This window comes from Eptatretus burgeri, chromosome 1 (assembly GCF_056783735.1).
Source record: "Eptatretus burgeri isolate ZD-2024b chromosome 1, Ebu_testis_v1, whole genome shotgun sequence".
In the NCBI taxonomy this organism is placed as follows: Eukaryota; Metazoa; Chordata; class Myxini; order Myxiniformes; family Myxinidae; genus Eptatretus; species Eptatretus burgeri.
In genome coordinates, this window is record NC_140961.1 from 156,796,961 (window position 1) to 156,819,681 (window position 22,721).

General features: G+C 42.0%; 1 protein-coding gene and 1 long non-coding RNA gene across 2 annotated transcripts in view; both read left to right on the top strand.

The window, feature by feature from the left end:
* LOC147035829 (uncharacterized) overlaps nt 1-22,721 on the top strand; it is a 72,228-nt gene that overhangs the window by 41,776 nt on the left and 7,731 nt on the right. The window lies entirely within an intron of this gene.
* The window catches only part of LOC147035830 (uncharacterized), a 28,312-nt gene continuing 24,078 nt past the window's right edge, over nt 18,488-22,721 (top strand). Inside the window, exon 1 of the long non-coding RNA XR_015049628.1 lies at nt 18,488-18,884. This is a non-coding gene — a long non-coding RNA (uncharacterized LOC147035830). The remainder of the gene's footprint in view (nt 18,885-22,721) is intronic.

A 22,721-nucleotide genomic window follows, 5' to 3' on the forward strand; every position in this document is an offset into this window, starting at 1 on the left:
CGATAATGGTACTTGTGCTGTGATTACAAACTTCAAATTGTGGCAGGTAACAAGAAAGCAAACCATCACTCTGTAGATACAGATACACAATGTCAGTACAATTTTAAAACATTTATTGAACAAACAAACATATTATATCTGCATGCACAGGAGATTCTGGACAGACAGATTTACTCCAGATCTCTCAACACAATTGAAGAATCTTCATGTTTATATAGTTACCAGTAAGACAGTTTTTATAATTCTCTGACACTGACGCCAATTCGCCCAGTCTTGACAATTTCCAGGTGAACCTTATCTTCAGTCTTTTTTGACAGCTCTTGCTTAAATGGTTGGAACACACATTCAAATCCAGACACATTAATCGCACAGAATGCTAGAATGACATCAAACACAAACTATAATGTCCATTATAACAAGTTTCCATCTTATGTAGGTTAAAAGTCAGTTTGCTTTCCCCAAATCTCGAAAGATATATTATCTCGAAGTGACCAGAGCTTAGTGGATACACCTGGACATTTTCTTAAATCCACATTCCAACTTGTTTGTGTCTTTCATACAAAATTCTCAAACAGTTCGACATGACAGGCAATTGTTCTTTATATTCAACTTACTGGTAAAGTTCAACCTGTTTACACATTTAATATGCAGGTGATCTTTCCATACAGAGGATAAATACAATTATGTTCATTCCAAATGGATACATAGTTAATACCTCATATCATATTTGAGTACATTTTATTTCAGGATTAATATATATTTAATTATTTTAATATCAAGTTTTAATCATCATCAATTTATTTATTTTTTCATCCCTAAACCTATCATTATAAAAATGTATCGATATTCCACTGTTTCTTTTTTTTAAAACAACACAACATTGATTAATTTTTAAAACAGGCCACATGGGCAATCTTTGAATGAACAACTCATATTCCAAAGACATTAGCATTCTATGTACAAACCATCTTTCCCAACTCTCCCATACAATAAAGTTCCTTTACTTGGAACTCTATTTTCCTTTGGAGGTAAACAGCGATGCAAGGATAGAGGTGCTGGTCCATTCTGGCCTGACAAATGTTGCACACGTCATGCTGCCTGGGTATCAGTCTTGATCTTCTTCCATAAATGGCTTTGATACCTGGTCATATGGAGTACCTCCAGGAAATGCAGTATTGTCGCACTGCAACATCACATTTCTTGATCACGAACAGTTTGTTTGGTTTTCTTCTTGGGAGTTTATTTGAAACTTATGGCATTTCTCCAACCAAGAAGAAACAGCAACCACAAGCAATTTTTTTCAGAAGTCCAATGCCAGCTTGTTGAATAGTATCTCTCCTGAGCCTCCTTTCCCAGCAACATCTCACACTCCGTCATGTTGAACAGGTAACCACGTTTATCAAACTTGGTGTAGGACAGAGCACAGGTGGATGAAATTGGGCAGGGAGAATATGTGGAGAAGAGTATCATCTCATGCAGGGTACTGTTGCCAAAGTCCCTCACACAACATTCAGAGTAGCTGGAGGCATATTGGCACGAAGTGGTCAGGGTGAAGAGTAGGAAGTCTTGAGCACAAACTTATTTGTTGCATGCCACCAACATTGTCCACTCTGCATATTCCAATGTCATAATCACAAGGAATTCGTCATTCAGAAATTTCATTTCTTGATTCCAGCCATAAAACGCCAAGATGTGTTGTTGTTGTTGTTGTTGTTGTTGTGTGTTTAAAAAAAATAAAATTATATCCCACTGACAAAGGACAGCAGGATCGATGATTGTCTCTGAGATAACATCTGCCCATGGCCATATAACATGCTCATTCCAAATTGCCCATGTATTTTGAAATTTCAATGTTGCACAGATTGTTAAATTCTCTCTCTGTATTGGAATTGTCATATGGAAATGATGCTTGGACAACCTTTCTAGAAGCCATGGCTCTTCTCTTAAAGAGCAGGTTGCAGGTCACCAAACATGTTCTGAAAATTTATCAATATGCTTATATGTGCATTAAATAGTTCAATGCAAACTATTGTGGTTGCCTAACTATTGGGAAAATTAATGAAATTTAACTCTGAAGTTGTTATTTCTCGAGGCTGTTGAAAAAAACAGCCACATGCCAAATATGGATGGTGACATCATGTTTCTCAAAACAAAGTGGAAGCTCACTCTTTCATTGAAAAAGTGTCCAGTTGAGCGGGCCATTCTTTCACTTTTTTGAGCTTGCAACTGTTTATATTATCCTTTTTTATTTTGAATTATTGCAGAACAAAGTTATTTGGATATTTGCACATCATGCCTCGTATGTGTGTCGTCATATTTTGCGAAAATGGCTGGAAAACGGGTAATCGCTCCCACCAATTCCTGAAGGAATCAAACATTCGCTGTCAGTGGATAAGATTTGTAGAAAAAAATAGGCGAATTTTCCCTGTCATTTAAGCTTTTAAACAATATCTTTGTGGAAAAAGCGCTGCGGCCTAACATCTAGTCAAGGCGCCCAAGGCCCTGCGCGCCATCAAACATAAACCTTATAAAATATCGGAATTTTACAAACTTCACAACTACCGAGTGTTAAGCATCCTAAGCGACTGCAAAAACAGAAAAAAAAAAATTTGAATTGACTTTAAAACGAACCCGCAACGTCGATTGAAGCAAAAATCTAAATTCACCACAGGAATTCATGGCATTATTTAAAATTATTTTGTCAAAGTCATAAAACCGTAATAATCAGCCATCCACGAACAATCTTAACATAGTCCGACAGCTTAACAAGTCAGGCATGTGATAATATCCTTTATTGGGATTAATGAAAAAAAATTTAAACATCATTTTTGTGGAAAAAGTGCCACGGCCTTGAACTAGCCAAGGAGCCATTGGACATGCGTGCCGAGACCTCACATTTCCAAACATTCATAGCTCAATGAATTAACGCGAAAAATCGCACCAAACTTACCTTGTCCCTGTGGTAACTTTTCTGACACCTCTCGCTTAAAACCCAAAAAGTCAAAAGGATCACGGGGCCATGCTGTCACGGTCTGTATTCATCATGAAAATCAAGATCAAGCGAGCTTTCGCCCTTCTGCTGCACAGGTTTCCCTCCTCCCTGAGCTGGCAGTCAGTCCTGCCACTTGTACATGAAATATCCCGTTTTCTTGCACTTGCAAGTGGCTCAAATTTAGATGGCTCAGGGCCAGAAACTCCATAGTATAAATTCCCATCATCCTCCGACTCGTCCTCGGCAATATCAGAATGAAAACACTCAATTTCAGCGCCGCTGAAATCACTCTCTGATTCACATCTCGCCATTGTTCACATGCTGTTTCCGAATGTTCGCCAAGTTTTCGGAGAACGTGACGTCATAGCATCTTCAGTAACTTCTGGACTGTTTTTCGATCACTTACAAAAGTTCTGACTTAAAAGTTAATTTTAGCATATTTTGAGATTCAAATGTAAGAAAATAATTGCCCAACGATTATTAATGTTCTTACAACCTTCGAATCATGCGAAGTCATCAGTGACCCAAAAGCTGCTCTTTAAAACAATGATGAAACATTGAAGAGAAGAGTGTTATAGTACATTTGAAGAGTACAATAATAATCACAAGCATTATTATTCCAACAAAAATCCAATGTAATAATGCTGCCCATGTATTTCCTTCAGCCAAAACTCAACTTTAATCTTTTGTAGTCACATAATTATTTATTCTCTGCCTTAATTTTGACATATTCACCAGTATTTCTGGTCTAAATTGCCATGAATTTAAATTAATTAAAAATAAATTTAAGTATTATTTCTAAATTACCAGAGGTTCATGTTTACCTTTAGTAAAAATAATTTGTTATATTTCTTGAATTACTAAAATGCTAACATGAAATTTGTGTGCATGGTTTCGTTACAATACAGAACTGGTGTACAGAGCATCAATTTGAATGTTTCTTCAGTCAAGCACTAAAAAAGTATTTTACGTCATTTCCTCTCGATAAAATATACAAACATAATCTGTCATTTGTCAAATAATTTTACCCTTGCCTATGACACAAATAATTACTCCCAAAATCCTACAATATGTTGACCAAGTTCCCAATATTTCTAGTCATAAACAATCTCATGAGTTCAGTCTCAGATAGGCATTGCATCATCATAATCTTATTTTTCATTCATCTCAACTTCATTAGTTACTTAAAATCAACAGATATTGCTGATCGTCATCATAATCATGTCTCTATATATCATCACAGTAGTTATCTATCCTGATTTAACAGTACATACTTTCCAGAAAATATCATAAAAATCATCGTTTTGACCCCTCAATGAGAGATGCATGAAACTTGTGTGATCATTGTCTTGGTAATAATCTTCTTCATGCAAATCACGAGCAAATTAGCCATACATTTTACACTTATCATTTTTATACAGACAGTAAACCTACTGCAAGTTTTTCACACCTTCCTGTTACAATCTTGTCAGCCATACCAGCATTCACTTCCTGATGCATAGTCGAGGTAGATTTAATCTATTTCACAAAACCCTTCAGAAGGACGTGTATACTGGATTTTTTTATTTTTTTTTATTTGTGGAATCTTGCCTCCCAACTGACAATAACAACAATTCCAGAATCCTCACAACCAAATATTGTTTACCATTATTTCTATCAATTGCTTTTACTTTTGGTGTTGCAGTTGAACTGAACTCAAACCCTCAATATTAACTCAGATTAGTATACAATATATACCCCGATATTTTAGATTTTTTTTTTTTTGGTCAGTTTGATATCAATCAGGAACCCATCAGTAAATCATTTTAATTTGGTTTTACCAGCCTCCTACCTCTACATCACATCTCTTATCTCTGCATAATATGTCCCATGATCAAAATTACCTAAATTAGCAACTTACAACGATTTACAAAGAAATCTAACACAGGTACACATTATATTAATATCAAGTTTTAATCATCATCAATTTAGTAATTTTATCACCCCCAAACCCATCATGATAAAAATGCATAGACAACTCAAATATCACTTCCGGACCGGTGTTCTGCATGCGTGGATGACTGATTGGCACTCACCCCTTCCAGTTCATATAAGCTAAGTTAGGTGGACCAGATATGTTGTGTTTTGCTGTTTCATTACTTCCGCCATTGAATTTGGACATGGATTATGTTTTCACTACTGCCTGTTTGTCTGTGTGGTTGTTTGTTTGTGAGCAGGATATCTCAAAAATTTGTGGATGGATTCGGATGGTATTTGGTAGAAATGATGGGTGTTGGACAAGGACGAACAGTTTACATTTTGGTGAAGATCCAGATTTGCATACGAGCATTTTTTAAGTGATTCTTTATCATTGAGTGAATAGCCTGAAAACGACATGCAACACAATATCTCAAAATGCTGTGGACGGATTCAAACAAAACTTGGTGAACAGGTTGGCTGTGTAACAAGGATGAATGCATTCCATTTTTGTGAAGGTTCGAATTTGGATCCGTGTACAATAACTTTTTATATTTTTATAAGTGAGAGATTGGGCCAACATGATACATACTGTATGTATGTGTGTGTGTGTGTGTGTGTGTGTATATATATATATATATATATATATATATATATATATATATATATATATATATATATATATATATATATATATATATATATATACATGCATATACATATAAAGACCACAAGGGGAAAACCAGAGATATCAGGATAAGTCAATTTTAAAGAAACTGAAAAACAAAGTTTCAAGACTTTGTACTGTCATATAGATTTATTTTCCAGTAAAAGGAAGAGTGAGCATTGGCAGATCAAATTAAGCATGTAGCATTTGCCAAGCTTCTGTGTTATTTAATTTAAGAGCAAAGAAGGAACCAATGTTGCAAACTGACATCACTGGTGATTCCCTTGTTTAATAATTGCGATGCAATTTTAACCCAGGATGTGTAACAAATTCATGCTTCTTGGTTATTCGCATACATCACATGACTTTGGTGATCACAGATTATTTATTTCAACATTAAACGGTCATTGTTTTTTTGTTTGATTGGTGTTCAATGCCATACTCAAGGGTATTTCGCTTATATGACGTCGGATTCTCCATTTCTTACTTCGTACTACTTAATATGATGGAAAACCTGGAGGAAACCAAGGATAAACCACCCCCGCGATAGCCGAAGTCACCTCATGTGACTCCCTCATATACCTAAGCAGGTTGATTGGGCGGTGGGTACATCGAATGAGGATGGGTATTCAGACGCGCTAACCATTAAGCCATGGCGTGGGTCCCATAAAAGTCACAAAAAAGGTTTGACCAGGCTTGAACCACGATATGCACCAACTTCGGAGCCCATGATATAACCAAATAGGCAATTGTCGTGCTCAGAGTTTATGCTGTGAAAGTTTTACAACCTTTCATTTTTTTAGTTTCTCAACTCTGAATATTATGGTGGAACAGTGAACATTAATGAAAGGGAGATAACCAGGAGAAAAGTACTGACAACTCTGGGTTTATACTTGTTCAGCTTTGACAACGCTTGTTTTTTCATTGCACGGCTAAACTTTATACCATATAAATTATGACACCCCTGGTTATTTGTTAAAGTAATATTGTGAGAGGAAACCTTATGTTGCCAACTATTGGCAGGTGCAATAACCCTGAAATTTATAAAAGTGACATCTCTCTGGTTTTCCCCTTGTGGTATATATATATATATATATATATATATATATATATATATATATATATATATATATATATATATATATATATATATATATATATATATATATCTTCTTCTTCCTCTTTTGGCTTGCTCCCGTAAGGGGTCGCCACAGCGGACCAACTCTCTCCATTTCGCTCTATCCTCCACATCTTCCATTGACACTCCAACCACCCGCATGTCCGCCCTCACCGCATCCATGAACCTCTTCTTTGGCCTTCCTCTTCTCCTCCTGTCTGGCGGCTCCATCTTCAACATCCTTCTCCCGATATACTCCGTTTCCCTCCTGTGCACATGTCCAAACCATCTCAATCTCGCCTCCCTCACTTTGTCTCCAAACCGTCCTACCTGTGCTGTCCCTCTAATACACTCATTCCTTATCCTGTCCATCCTCATCACTCCCAACGAGAATCGCAGCATCTTTAACTCTGCCACCTCCAGCTCTGCTTCCTGTCTTTTTGTTAGCGCCACCGCCTCCAAACCATACAACATAGCTGGTCTCACTACCGTCTTGTATACTTTCCCCTTCACTCTTGCAGCTACCCTTCTGTCACAAATCACTCCTGCAACTCTTCTCCACCCACTCCATCCTGCCTGCACTCTTTTTTTCACTTCTCTCCCACACTCTCCGTTACTTTGGACAGTTGATCCCAAGTATTTAAACCAATCCACCTTCCCCACCTCAACTCCTTGCAACTGCACCATACCACCACCCTCCCTCTCATTTACGCACATGTACTCCGTCTTACTCCTACTGACTAACATTCCCCTTCTCTCCAGTGCGTACCTCCACCTCTCAAGGTTCGATTCAGCCTGCTCCCTACTCTCCCTACAGATCATGATGTCATCCGCGAACATCATGGTCCATGGAGACTCCAGTCTGATCTCGTCCGTCAACCTGTCCATCACCATTGCAAACAGGAAAGGGCTCAGAGTCGATCCTTGGTGCAGTCCCACTTTAACCTTAAACCGGTCCGTCATTCCTACCGCACACCTCACCGCTGTCACACTGTCCTCATACATATCCTGCACGATCCTCAGATACTTCTCCAATACTCCCGACTTCCTCATACAATACCACAACTCCTCTCTTGGCACCCTATCATAAGCTTTCTCTAAATCCACAAACACACAATGTAACTCTTTCTGGCATTCCCTATACTTCTCCATCAACATTCTCAAAGCAAACATCGCATCAGTGGTGCTCTTTCCTGGCATAAACCCATATTGCTGCTCACAGATCATCACCTCTCCTCTCAACCGAGCTTCCACTACTCTTTCCCACAACTTCATGGTGTGGCTTAACAACTTTATCCCTCTGTAATTTCCACAGCTCTGCACATCACCCTTATTCTTGAAAATCGGAACCAGTACACTTAATCTCCACTCCTCCGGCATCCTCTCACTTTCCAAGACTTTATTAAACAATCTGGTTAACAACCCCACTGCCATCTCTCCTAAGCACTTCCATGCCTCCACTGGTATACCATCTGGGCCAACCGCCTTTCCACTTTTCATCTTCTTCATAGCAGTCCTCACTTCATCCTTACTGATCCACCCCACTTCCAGATTCACTATCTCCACCTCTTCCAACCTTCTCTCTCTCTCATTTTCTTCATTCATCAGCTCCTCAAAGTACTCCATCCACCTTCTCAACACACTCTCCTCGCTCGTCAGCACATTCCCATTTGCGTCCTTTATCACCCTAACCTGCAGCACATCCTTCCCAGCTCGGTCCCTCTGTCTTGCCAATCGGTATAAATCCTTTTCCCCTTCTTTTGTATCCAACTTCTCATACAGCTCGTCATATGCCTTTTCCTTGGCCTTAGCCACCTCTCTTTTTGCTTTTCGACGCCACTCCTTGTACTCCTGCCGACTTTCTTCATCTCTGTGACAATCCCACTTCTTTTTCGCCAACCCCTTCTTCCTTATACTTTCCTGTACTTCCTCATTCCACCACCAAGTCTCCTTATCTTCCTTCCTCTGTCCAGATGTCACACCAAGTACCTTCCTAGCTATCTCCCTCACAACTTCTGCTGTCGTTGCCCAATCATCCCACCCATCTTTACCACCATCCAACGCCTGTCTCACCTCCTCCCTAAATTTCACGCAACAGTCTTCCTCCTTCAGCTTCCACCATCTGGTCCTTGGTTCAGCCCTCACTCTCTTCCTCAACCTCACCTCTAAAGTCATCCTACAGACCACCAATCGATGCTGTCGAGCTACACTCTCCCCTGCCACAACCTTACAGTCACTAATCTCTTTCAGGTTGCATCTCCTACTTAAGATGTAATCCACCTGTGTGAACTTTCCTCCACTCTTGTATGTCACCCTGTGTTCCTCCTTCTTCTTGAAATACGTGTTTACCACTGCCATTTCCATTCTTTTTGCAAACTCTACCACCATTTGCCCTTCCACATTTCTCTTGTTGAGACCGTACCTCCCCATCACCTCCTCATCCTCTTTATTCCCTTCCCCAACATGTCCATTGAAATCTGCTCCAATCACCACTCTTTCATCCTTGGATACACTCTCCACCACTTCATCTAACTCACTCCAGAAATCTTCTTTATATTCCATCTCACACCCCATATGTGGGGCATATGCACTGATGACATTCATCATCACCCCTTCAATTTCCAACTTCACACTCATCACTCGGTCAGACACCCTCCTCACCTCCAATACCCTCTTGACATGATCTTCCTTCAGGATTATCCCGACACCATTTCTCCTCCCATCCACACCATGGTAGAACAGTTTGAAACCACCTCCAATGCTCCTCGCCTTACTCCCCATCCACTTGGTCTCTTGTACACACAGTATGTCCACCTTTCTTCTCTCCATCATATCAGCCAACTCTCGCCCTTTGCCAGTCATCGTCCCAACATTCAGAGTTCCAACTCTCACCTCCACACTTCTACCCTTCCCCCTCTCCCACTGCCTCCGGACTCGCCTTCCCCGTCTCCTTCTCCTCCTTCGCCCAGCAGAAGCACAATTTCCACTGGTACCCTGCTGACCACCGGTACCGGTGGCGGTCGTTTGTAACCCGGGCCTCGACCGATCCGGTATGGAAATTCGTTTTGTTGTCCGTATATATATATATATATATATATATATATATATATATATATATATATATATATATATATATATATATATATATATATATATATATATATATATATATATATAGTTGAGGGCTGGGGTCTGGTGGAGAGATGACCACGAGGTGGGGAAAGTTACGTCCACTCCCAGCAGACTCCCCGGAATTGTAGGCCATCTCTCACGGATAAATCCGTGATGCAGCGGGTCGCTTAACCGACCGTGGACGCCAATATCTCAAACCACGTGGTGTCGGGTCCTCCTGTCTTGAACCAAGTTACCTAATTAACCACGCATTTTCAACTACCGGGGAACCACGACATCGGTACGCCTTGCACAAACCGGATCACGCTACCGACTCCGGTAAAATACCAACAACCAACTACCAACTCTACCAACTACCTTTCCGGATCGGATGCAGCCGAGCGGACCTGCCAAGGACGTACCGACTAAAAGGAACAGACCATGGGGAATAACGACCAGGCCAAACTTAGATCCGAACCATGCTGGACCAATGGAGGAAATGACAAAAACGAGCTGGGAACATTTCTGCAATGATTTATTTACACTCGGCGAGGAAAAACATGTGGCACAGGAACAAGGTTTATTGGTTATGTTATGCAGGGGGAAGTTGAGAGAGATGTTGTGCGACAATTATGCAGCAACTTACCAAAGCGGACACAGAGCTCAGACACACACTCAGAGAAAACAAACCCAATGAAAAGAAAAGGGGACCCTTTTGCAGCCAGGGAGGGAGGGAGTTGAGGTCGCAGTTCTCATTACCTGAGAGTTTCGGAGGAAGGAGTGCTCCGTGGTGCGGCACCTGACAACAGTCGTACAGTTCAGGACACAGCCGCCGGTATGGAGTTCGGGTCCATGGAGGAGCTTGATTGGAGTGCGTGGAGTCCAAGGTGGGAACGGGGCAGCAGACAGGACCCGGCGAGAGATCCGGTCGAGCTTGGGTGTGCGCGGACCAGAACAACAGGTGGGCTGCCGAGGTGAGACGTGGGCAGACCCTCCATAACAACGACTCCTTCAACAACTGCACACTTCCAATCCTTCTACTGCAACCTCCTTCGACCTTCCCAACCAACCAATGAAACCACCGAACACGAACCAACCAAGCACTAAGCACTTCCAAATCCAACTCCTTCTTTCATTTCTCTCAAATCCAACCACAAACTCCTTTTCATCCCATACCAAGACACTCTGAGGATTGCTTCGTATTTTATTGATCATGGAGCTAGGGAGTGAAGCCAGGGCGAAGCCAACGTCATCGTCTGTCCCGATTGGACCGGGCATTCATGTGGTCTGCCTCAGATAACATCCTCAAAATTCTGCCTCAGATAACCATCCTCGGGGTAGGCACTCGTTACGCTGTGGTTCTAATAAGAGGGGGAATAAAATAAAAGGGAAGAAATGATTTATAATCTGAACTAAAAAGCCCATTGAAACATCCCCCCCACCACTTCCGTGTTTCTCCCACGACACACAAGGAAGGAATCTATCTGCACGTAAAAGAATGAAATATCTGACTTGGGACACATGTATGTTGTATGCATGCGGTTCTGAGAGCCGTAACACTACCCCCCTCCTTTTTTCTAGACTCGACCCGAGTCGTCAACATCCGTGTGGCATGCAGGTGTGGGTTTCCCCGAGTACATTTTACCTACGCAACCGTGAGTGCAACATTTTGAATACATGTCCCAAAAATAAATAACCTAGTGCGTAACAAACTGACACACTCATTTGCATGACTGAACGATATTGATGGCACTAAACAAACAACAGGTGGTTTAGGAGTACACACATTTCAAATATTTACACTACCCATGGCCCAGGACCTGTGACTTGAGGAAAGAACAATATAAAGTAGGGGTCGGGAACGTGTGGCTCGCGAGCCAGGTATGGCTCTTTTGATGATTGCATCTGGCTCGCAGATAAAATTGGAGTTTGAAACTTGGAAAGCCCAATATTTCTCGCGGAAACTTTACCTATAGTTTGAATGGTGTCATGCTTCATTCACGTGCAGGACTGAACTTGGCAGAAGGAGAGAAGAAAAAACACCTCCGAATTGTCTGAAGCGGTTTTTGTTTCGTCCAGTCATGCAGCCGACGCGAGTAGTGATTTCGGTTCCTCCAATGACGTGCCGCCGCCGAGACGCGTCACGGAATTCATCTCGACCAATCACGCGCCACCGCTGAGGCGACTCGTGATTTCGGTTCCTCCAATGACGTGCCGCCGCCGAGACGCGTAGCGGAATTAATCTCGACCAATCACGCGCCTCCGCTGAGGCGACAGCATCCCAGAGTCGGCCGGCCGCGCCGCACCTCTCGAGTATGTCAGCCCGTGCGCAGGCCAGCCAGACTCACTTGGGTCAACATCTCCCTCTCTCTCATTTGCTCAAAGCTAACCCTTCGACGAAGAAGATGGCGAAAAGAAAAAAAGATGAGGAGTATCGTACATTTCAGGACGAATGGGCCGAAGAATTCGCCTTTGTGGAGAGAGCAGGTTCTGTGGTGTGTCGAATTTGCAATGACAAAATTGCATCGATGAAACGGTCGAATATAAAGCAGCACTTCGACACGCGCCATGCTACCTTTGCATCAAAATACCCTGTGGGAGACAGCAGAAAGAAAGCGTGAAAAGAGCTACTGAGCAGGGTGCAAGCCAGCCAGCAGCAACTCCGCGTATGGACCCGGCAAGGTGACTATAATTCAGCCAGCTTTGCTGGATCTTTAGCAATAGTGAGGAATGGAAAACCATTCACAGATGGCGAGGATGCTAAAACGTTCATGCTGGATGTCGCCAATGAACTTTTTGATGATCTTCCGAACAAAGACAAGATAATTAAACGGATACAAGACATGCCTCTGTCGGCAAGAACTGTTCATGATCGTACAATCATGATGGCAAACCAAGTGGAGGAAACGCAAGTGAAGGACATAAATACAGCGCCGTTCTTTTCCCTGGCTTTGGATGAGTCAACAGACGTAAGCCATTTGTCGCAGTTCAGTGTGATTGCAAGATATGCTGCTGGTGATACACTGCGCGAAGAAAGTCTTGCTGTTCTGCCAATAAAAGGGTCCACAAGAGGTGAGTATTTATTCAAGTCTTTCATGGAGTTTGCTCAAGAAAAAAATCTACGAATGGATAAACTTATCTCAGTGTGTACTGATGGTGCTCCGTGTATGGTGGGGAAAAACAAAGGATTTGTGGCGCTTCTCCGTGAACATGAAAATAGACCCATCCTAAGTTTCCATTGCATTCTACACCAGGAGGCACTTTGTGCTCAGATGTGTGATGGGCTGCTTGGCGAAGTGATGTCGCTGGTCATTCGTGTGATCAATTTTATTGTTGCCCGAGCCTTAAATGGTCGCCAGTTTAAAACACTGCTGGATGAAGTTGGAAATAACTATCACGGTCTGCTTTTGCACAGCAATGCAATGTGCGTTGGTTGTCAAGAGGGAAGGTGCTTAGCCGTTTTGCGGCTTGCCTGAACGAAATCCGGACTTGAAATGAAAGGGATTGAGCATCCTGAGCTAGCCGAAACTGAGTGGCTCCTCAAGTTTTACTATCTCGTGGATATGACTGAACATCTGAACCAGCTCAACGTGAAAATGCAAGGCATTGGAAATACAGTGTTATCCCTTCAACAAGCCGTGTTTGCTTTTGAAAACAAGCTGGAGCTCTTTATCATGGATCTTGAAACAGGTCGTTTACCACATTTTGAAAAACTGAGACAATTTAAAGATGCATGCACAGCAAGTGAGCCCACTCAAAACTTTGATCTCCACCAGTTAGCTGGCTTCACATCCAGTCTCCTACAGTCATTCAAAGCACGCTTTGGAGAATTTCGTGAGCACACTCGTCTTTTTAAGTTCATCACCCATCCAAACGAGTGTTCACTGAACACAGCCGACCTGAGTTACATTCCTGGTGTCTCCGTCAGAGATTTTGAAGCAGAAGTGGCTGACCTGAAGGCCTCAGACATGTGGGTGAATAAGTTCAAGTCACTGAATGAAGATTTGGAAAGAATCGCACGACAGAAAGCGGAGTTGGCGAGCAAGCACATGTGGACAGAAATGAAAAAACTTCAACCCGAAGACCAGCTGATTATCAAAACTTGGAACGCGCTTCCTGTCACATACCACACACTGCAGCGTGTGAGTATTGCTGTATTGACCTTGTTTCGATCTACGTATGCATGTGAGCAGTCATTCTCACATCTTAAAAACATCAAGTCCAACCTACGATCACGTCTAACGGATGAAAGCCTCAACGCTTGCATGAAGCTTAACTTCACGAAGTACCAACCAGACTACAAAGCCATCAGCAAATCCATGCAGCACCAGAAGTCCCATTAATGGTGAGTATTATAACAACATTATTTAAAAGAATAAATTCAGAGGCTTATTATACTTACATTTAGTTGAATTCAGTCTTAAAATATATTATATGGCTCTCACTGAAATAGATTTCCAAATATTTTGCTTTAATGGCTCTCTGAGTCAAAAACGTTCCCGACCCCTGATATAAAGGCAACATTCGGGGATGAATGCAACAGCAGGCAACCGATGATGGGGCGACTTCTGTGCCCTCAATGGGCCTTCGTTTGTTGGTGAATGTTTATTGTATTTTTTTAAATTTTGTTCCTGGCTGCTCGGGGCAACTCAACTTAACGCGGCAGGCCACATGCCATTCCACAGGCCATTTGAACTGGCCTTTTATGCAACAAGGAGATCTTCGAGCTGCCCAATGTAGTCCCCGGTCCATTTGAACTGGCCTTTATACAACAAGGAGATATCCGCACTGCCCGATGCAGTCCCCAGTATACAACAAGGAGATATCCGGGCTACCCAATGCAGTCCCCGGTAATGCGACTGCCTGCAGGGCATTCCTTGCAAACACTTCCACAGAGATGGTCCTGGTACACATGGTAAAGTTGGTGATATGGCAATGCAAATAAAGGCATGGGGATTTATGGCAAACAGAGTCAAGGCAAAGGCAGAAAACGAAAGGCATTGCAAATGCAGACCATGTAAGGTGCGATGCAACAGGTCGGCTCATGAAGCTGGCCGGCCTCAGTGTGGTCTCGTGAGGTTGTCGAGGGAGTGTGGTGGCGTTGGCCGGTCGGAAGACGGGCTCGGTCCTACCCAACGGTCTCCCCCCCTTCATGAAGGCAAATTTCAATGGAACTGTTATGTTGTTCTTGTCCAGTGCAGAATATAATTTAAAGGCAGTTCTCAACCTCTTCAAATAATCAGGTGTATCTTCACCTACTCTCTGCTTACATGGTTGAATCTTATCTCAGTCCACTTGTGTTGGCAAATTCACAATAGCTTTTCTTAAGGCTTGCAATTTTTTTCTCTTTAGCTGCTTCTGGCAAATCATCCTGTCCAAATGGCACAGCTTTCCATTCTGCAGTTGGTTTCAACTGTTGCAATAATCGCTCTGGCACTGTTACTATAAATAGCATGTCCAGGTCGCGCATCGTTGATCGATGACATCGCATGATTAATTCCAATTCTTGACCAAATTTTCTTGGATTTCCTGAAGAGATGAGATTTCCTTTGCTGTTCTTGGTAACTCTGTCAGTGACCAATGACGGAATGCTAACTTGTCCAATTCATGACACTGGAGATGCTCTAAAAGGTGCTATCGTTTCCTCTTGTTTCGCAGTTTCTCATCTCTCAGCAGTCATACTTATAAGAACTGATTCTTCTCACTCCACTGCACCTTCAACACTACCTAACTCTCTTAAGTTGGGTTAGATTGCATGTAGAGGGGAAGCTCACCCTTGAGCTCCTGGTTCATTCCTGAGGGAGGGTTCATCAGATGCACTCGGTGTAACATGCTGAAATGCGAGAAGCACCTCTCACTCATCATCTACTTCCTGAGTTATTGTCTCTGTCCCAGCCCTGTGTAGGTTGTTGGGCTTCCCATTTTATTGTCTTTTCCCTTATCTGTCCTCATGGGCATTTGCATGACACTTTTTACTTCTCACATCATACTTTGTGCTCTTTGAAAACTATCTTTCAGACTAGCCATTTTTTGATTTGTTATCTCTTTGTCTGCTTTCCTCTATCCATGGTAAAAAATTTTATCCAATTCGCATCCTTTGCTCGTTTCTATTTACCACTTCTCCTGTCCAAATACTTACTCAGATGTTTTAGCCAACCTCTTTGGAATGTACCATTCTTTAGAAAACCTGTCCTCAAATCCTTTGTCCACTCATAACACTTATTTGTATCAGCTACTGCCTCCCTTCCATAATTAGCATACGTGAATCTCACACACGTACCCTTCTCAGGTAAATTCACCTTACTTACCTTCTCTGATCTGTTACCCATCTCTCTCACTTAGTGAAAGAAAAATAAACCAATGTCACCCACAGGGTGACCCGTATCTTCCCAAAAGGTGACCACGTGTGAATTATTTAAGGTCACACTGAGGTGAACAGAGCTTCTATCCACCAGGAGCGACTCCTTGAGGAATATCTGCCTACGAGAGATTCCGATGAGAATCGTTCTACAGAGTAACCATGAAAATATGCGTTTGCCTCATAACGTCACCAAATGACATCATATTATCTCAAGCTTGACATATCTAGAAAGCACTCGTCGAGGTGTTCAATTTGAGCTACTACACTATATTGTTCCTAAAACTTGAAAATTTGACCTTGGGGTCAAATATGTTGACCTCAGGCGCTAACCATGAAGGTCAAGGCCAATCGCCACCAAAAACTAAGCAGGTGAGCGCCAGACCATATACTACATTCCCATAAAGTTTGGAGATGATTTGATTAAAATTACTCAAAAAATAAGGGTTTCGTCGACCTCCATGATTTACCGCAAAGTGACCTTGACCTTTGACCTTGACCTTGACCTTTATGTTTGCTGAAGTGTATTGTAATAATACTACGATATGTGTACCCACAAGAGTTTCTGATGAGAATTGTGCTCTACAGAGTGATATAAAGGTGAAAAATCCAATGATTACAGACAAACAAACAAAAAAACTTACCAAGTAACAGATCTTGCAAAAACTTCGTTTTGGCAAGATAAAAAAACCAAAATCAAAATGGAGTACCATTGGTTGAGATCCGGGTAGGGAAGTTGACCGATTGAGTCAGTCCCAATGAGTCGCAGAAAGCTTTTGCTGAGGTGCCATGACAGGTGAGAGAGGCACCCACACCAAGCCAACTGGCATGATGGCAATTGAAGTCGCCACATATGAGGTTGAGAGAGTTTGGATGAGAAGATAGAAGTTGGTCCATATTTTCGGATAGTGAGGTGTAAATGGAGTCATCACTGTAAGGTGGACGGTACAGTACACATATAAACATTAGATTGGAGTGGAGGGAAAGTCGTAGCCAGAGGTATTCCTGGGGTGTTGGGGAGTGAGGGCAGTGCATGGAGAGTGAGGAATAGAGTCTTTGATGAAGAGAGCAACTCCTCCACCAGGACGAGGCTCAGTTCTGTCATACCAGAGGAGGGAGTAACCAGGGAGAGATACTTGGGAGTCAGACACGTCTTGGGGGAGGAAAGTTTCTGTTAGGCAGATTATATCTGGTTTGTCAGTGGCAAACTGTATGGAAAGATCTGAAAGGTTTGAGCGAAGGCCGCGGATATTTGAGGTCCACACTTTTAATGAAGAGGGAGGGAGGAGGCTTTGGGTGCAGGGGGTTGGGGGGGAGGGCAGGACAAGGGATGAAAGGCGTAGGTAAGGAGGGTTGTTGAAAGAGTGTGGGGGATTGCAGAATAGCTTGTGGAGGGTGCCGGATGAGGAGGAGAAAAGGCTCTGTGGTACTGGGTGAGATGGGGGACAAGAGAGGGGGAAGAAGGCAGGTGAGGATTTGAGGAGATGGAGCGAACAGAAGGATGTGAGAGGGCAGTGGAAGGAGGCAGCTTTGTGGATACGAGGGGGGCAACTTTGAGAAGGATGAGTGAGGGGGTTAATGGAGGGAGAAAGGTGAGGGGGAGTTTTTGAGAGAGGTGAGAAGGAGGCTTGGTGGGAGAAGAGTGGGATGGTTGTTTTGAGAGTGAGGGGTGAGAGGGGTGAGTTGGCACTGAAGTTGGAAAAAAAAGAATCTTTGAAGGAAAGCAAACATTCATAGCAAACTGGGGTTTTTAAAAGTTTTAGGTCAGAGATGCGATTTAACACAATTATTGATGGATGCAATGAAGGCGAATCCAGAGAATGGAGAGAAGAAAAGCTGTAACAGTTGGATTTTTTAGGCAAGGTATGAAGGTGAGTTCAAATTGAGAACAGTCTGTATAGTCGAAGAGTAGTGCATTATGATGCATTAAAAAGTACCACACATGTGAAAAAGGGAGATTAAGCATTATAAAAGATCGTTTTTATTATTATTATTATTATTATTATTATTAATGTTTGAGAGAGTTTTCAACAGATTAGGTCATGGAAGTGTTGTAGAAAAATCGAGGAAGAAGAAGAATATATGAAGGAGAAGGAGAAGAAGAAGAAGTAGAAGAAGTAGAAGAAGTAGAAGAAGGAGAAGAAGGAGAAGAAGGAGAAGAAGGAGAAGAAGGAGAAGAAGGAGAAGAAGGAGAAGAAGGAGAAGAAGGAGAAGAAGGAGAATAAGAAGAAGAAGAAGAAGAAGAAGAAGAAGAAGAAGAAGAAGAAGAAGTATCGAGAGCCGTGAGTGATGAAGGAGAAAGATCGCGTTTTTTTTTTGTTTGTTTGTTTTTGATTGAAGATAAGAAATAGAGTGATTATTTGGGAGGGATGGGGGACGTTAAGAAAGTGGGGAAGTTAGAAAGTGAAGGTAATGGGGAGAAAAAAAAACACGATCGTATCGTTTGGCCTCAAGCCTCAAGGGTAGGCCTCAAGTGTCCGGTATGACAAAGTCGACAAAATCTCACAAAATAGCACGATTTTTGAAAGAAAACCGAACGAGGAAAACACAGTAACATGTAAGTGAGAGGATAAACATTTAAAACGGGACAGATAATGACTGGAAACTTAACTTTGAGATCGTCAGCAGAGAGCCCTGAAGGAGACTTGTTGATGTTCCAAACCTGGAACCGGAAGTCCCAATGGTGGGTGTGACATTATGGTGGCTCTGTGAGTGAAGCTGTGAGTGCTGTGTCCTGTTGGTGTTTTTCCTATCCCCTTTTCGCTCCCATTGTGTCCTTGCATGTGTTTGTGAGTTTTTAACCTCCGCCATCTTCGAAGATGGATGGAGGTTACTGTTTTCACCGCTTTCTGTTTGTTTGTTTGATTGTGAATAGTATTACGGAAAAACTCCTCGACGGATTTCGACAAAACATAGTGGGGTGGTTCGGTATGGTCCAAGGATCATGCCATTAAATTTTGGACTTGTTCCCCCCCCCCCTCAAAAAAAAATTGTTAGAGAAAAAAATTTTTTTTTTTTGCATTTCTACATGTTTTAAGTGATTTCCAACCCCCCCCCAAATTTTTTTTTACCCCCCCCCAAAAAAATAGAGAATTTTTTTTGCATTTCTACATGTTTTAAGTGATTTCCAACCCCCCAAAAACAATTGTTACCCCCCCCGCAAGAAAAAGAATTTTTTTTCATTTCTACATGTTTTAAGTGATTTCCAACCCTTCCCCCCCAAAAAAAAATTGTTAGAGAAAAATTTTTTTTCAACTTTTTTTCATTTTTTTTTTTTCATTGCATTTCACATGTTTTAAGTGATTTCCAACCCCCCACCCCAAAAAAAAATGTTGGAGAAAATAACTATAACTCTGTCAGCACTGTTGACATCATATTTAATGAATAAGATATAAGGTTCACTTGAGTGACCCAGCAGTATTGGCGGCGGAGTTTTTGCACTCTCCCGAGTGCTCCCCCTCTCGTTTGTTTGTGTGTTTGTTTGTTTGTGAACAGTATTACGGAAAAACTCCTCGACGGATTTCGACGAAACTTGGTGGGGGGTTAGGTATGGTCCAAGGATCATGCCATTAAATTTTGGACTTGGTCCCCCCCCCCACAAAAAAATGGTTTGAGAAAAATTTTTTTTTTTTTTGCATTTCTACATGTTTTAAGTGATTTCCAACCCTTCCCCCCAAAAAAAAAATTGTTAGAGAAAAATTTTTTTTCAACTTTTTTTCATTTTTTTTTTTTCATTGCATTTCACATGTTTTAAGTGATTTCCAACCCCCCACCCCAAAAAAAAATGTTGGAGAAAATAACTATAACTCTGTCAGCACTGTTGACATCATATTTAATGAATAAGATATAAGGTTCACTTGAGTGACCCAGCAGTATTGGCGGCGGAGTTTTTGCACTCTCCCGAGTGCTCCCCCTCTCGTTTGTTTGTGTGTTTGTTTGTTTGTGAACAGTATTACGGAAAAACTCCTCGACGGATTTCGACGAAACTTGGTGGGGGGTTAGGTATGGTCCAAGGATCATGCCATTAAATTTTGGACTTGGTCCCCCCCCCCACAAAAAAATGGTTTGAGAAAAAAAATTTTTTTTTTTGCATTTCTACATGTTTTAAGTGATTTCCAACCCCCCCCAAATTTTTTTTACCCCCCCCCAAAAAAATAGAGAATTTTTTTTGCATTTTTACATGTTTAAGTGATTTCGACCCCCCCCAAAAAAAAAAAAAGAGAAAATTTTTTTTTTTTACATTTCTACATCTTTTCAGTGCTTTCCAACCCCCCCCCCCAAAAAAAAAATTGTTAGCCCCCCCCAAATTGTTAGACAAAATTTTTTTTTTGCATTTCCACATGTTTTAAGTGATTTCCCCCTCCCCAAAATTTTATTTAGAGAAAAATAATTTTTTTGTTGCATTTCTACATGTTTTAAGTGATTTCCAACCCCCCCCCCAAAAAAAAAAAGATGTTGTAGAAAAGAACTATAACTCTGTCAGCACTGTTGACATCATATTTAATGAATAAGATATAAGGTTCACTTGAGTGACCCAGCAGTATTGGCGGCAGAGGTTTTGCACTCTCCCGAGTGCTCCCCCTCTAGTTTCTCGTTTCCCTTCTTTGTTGAGACAGGAGAGAGAAAGGGAACGCGCAGAGTAAGTGTTTTTCAGGACTTTCTGGTTTTGGGGTCTGCTTTTATCCTTGCTGTGTTTCAACATTTAGCATTGTTCTTCGCTCAATACTTCATTCATATTCATCTTTTGTTTCCCTCCACTTGCTAGTTTTGCTTGTGGCAGGTTTGATTTTGGTTTCTTCATCCTTCAATTTACTTTGTATTGTTTTACATTATGGCAAATGTCTGTTTGCATCATAGTGTGTCTGAGGAACTCACTCCAACAAACGGGGTCAAAGTTTGTCCACAGGACGGAGTCAGTTTTGATGATGTCGTAATGGGTTTCGGAGAGATTATCGGACTCGAAAACATTCTCGCAGCGTCGAGGATGAATCAAGGTGTTGTGCTCTTTTTGTCTGAAGAGCGATACGTTGCTCAGATGGTCGAACCGGCTTGTCTCTTCCACCGGATCTTTGTGTTTCTGTAAGTCCTTTAGACGCACCTGCTGTTAAAATTATTCTCTCAAATATTCCACCTTTCTTTAAAAGCGAGGAGATTATCTCTGCTTTAAGTTATTTTGGGACGGTTGTATCACGGTGTTCCATGATCCCATTACGTTTGCATTCTGGCATTTCGGTTCAACACATTATGTCGTTCCGACGCCACTGTCATATTGTTTTGAAGAATGGTGCACGGTCACTTAGTACTGTTGTCACTCTTAAATATAAAGATCCTAGCTACCGACTTTATATTGCCACTAAAGTGATGACATGCTTTATTTGTGGCAAGCATGGACAATTAAAGAATACGTGTCCGAAACCAAACGTTCCTCGTGGTGAGCCTCAACATGTGGAACCTAATAAGAACTCTCAATTCCAGGAGCCCAGAACAAGCATTAATGATGCATCTGGAGCTGCAGAACCCAATCCAAGCACCAGTGGTACATCTAGAGTGGTGGAACGTGCAGACACCTCCCATAGTCAGCCCTGAAAAACAAATGCAGAAGTTAAAGAATCTGAAGTAGACGACGAGGGTTTTGTCACCGTTCACTCCCGAAGAAACAGGCGTCCTAACATCAACAGTCATGATGTAATTGTGAGCATTTCTAAAAAGCTTGTGCCATCGAGCAAACTTCACAGCTCTCATGTAAATACAGATAGCTCGCTCGTTGCTTTGGAAACAGAAAACAAATTTGCAGTTCTAGCTCCCGTGGATGTTGACAGTGCTAATGATCATGTACGGGATGAGCACGAGTATGAACAAGAGGGCACTGTTGTGCCGCAATAAGTAGTTGTGACCACGTCAGTGGTTGTTGATGTCATCGACATTGAAAGTGAACCTATGTTGGTCCCTCTCTCTACCAAAAGCATAGTGGCTGAGACATCTGTGTTCCAGACAACTCTGGATGTTACGGAGGAGGAGCATGCATGTTCTGCCTTGGTAACGGCTTTCTCCCTCCCAACAGAAATGGGAATGCCTGCCCCACCTGTGGTGCATGGTTCAAGTATGCATCACCAATCAGAGTATGATTCTGGTGGGGCCTCGTCGTTTGCCTCTGGTGATAGTACTGAAGTCTGGAACGATCCATGCTTATCTCAGGAACCAGAGGGTGTTCCGACTGTACTCCTCCCCCCCCACCACCTCCCAAGAGATCATTAAATTTTTACAGCACACCTTCCGTAAGAGACATGTTCAAATTCAAGATTCCTTTCCAGACATGCACAGTTTTATTACCTCTGCAAAGTGGCTGCTCCTTCAGTCTCAGCAGTTTGGCATGACTGAGCCACAAATGTTTAATCTGAGGAAGTGGGTTTTGAAAGCAAGGAAACTACTGCGTCCATAAGCCGGCCAATTGACCGATGTCTTTTTCAAAATTCCACACTATGGCTTTCTCGATTGGGACTTTAAACATTAATGGAGGATG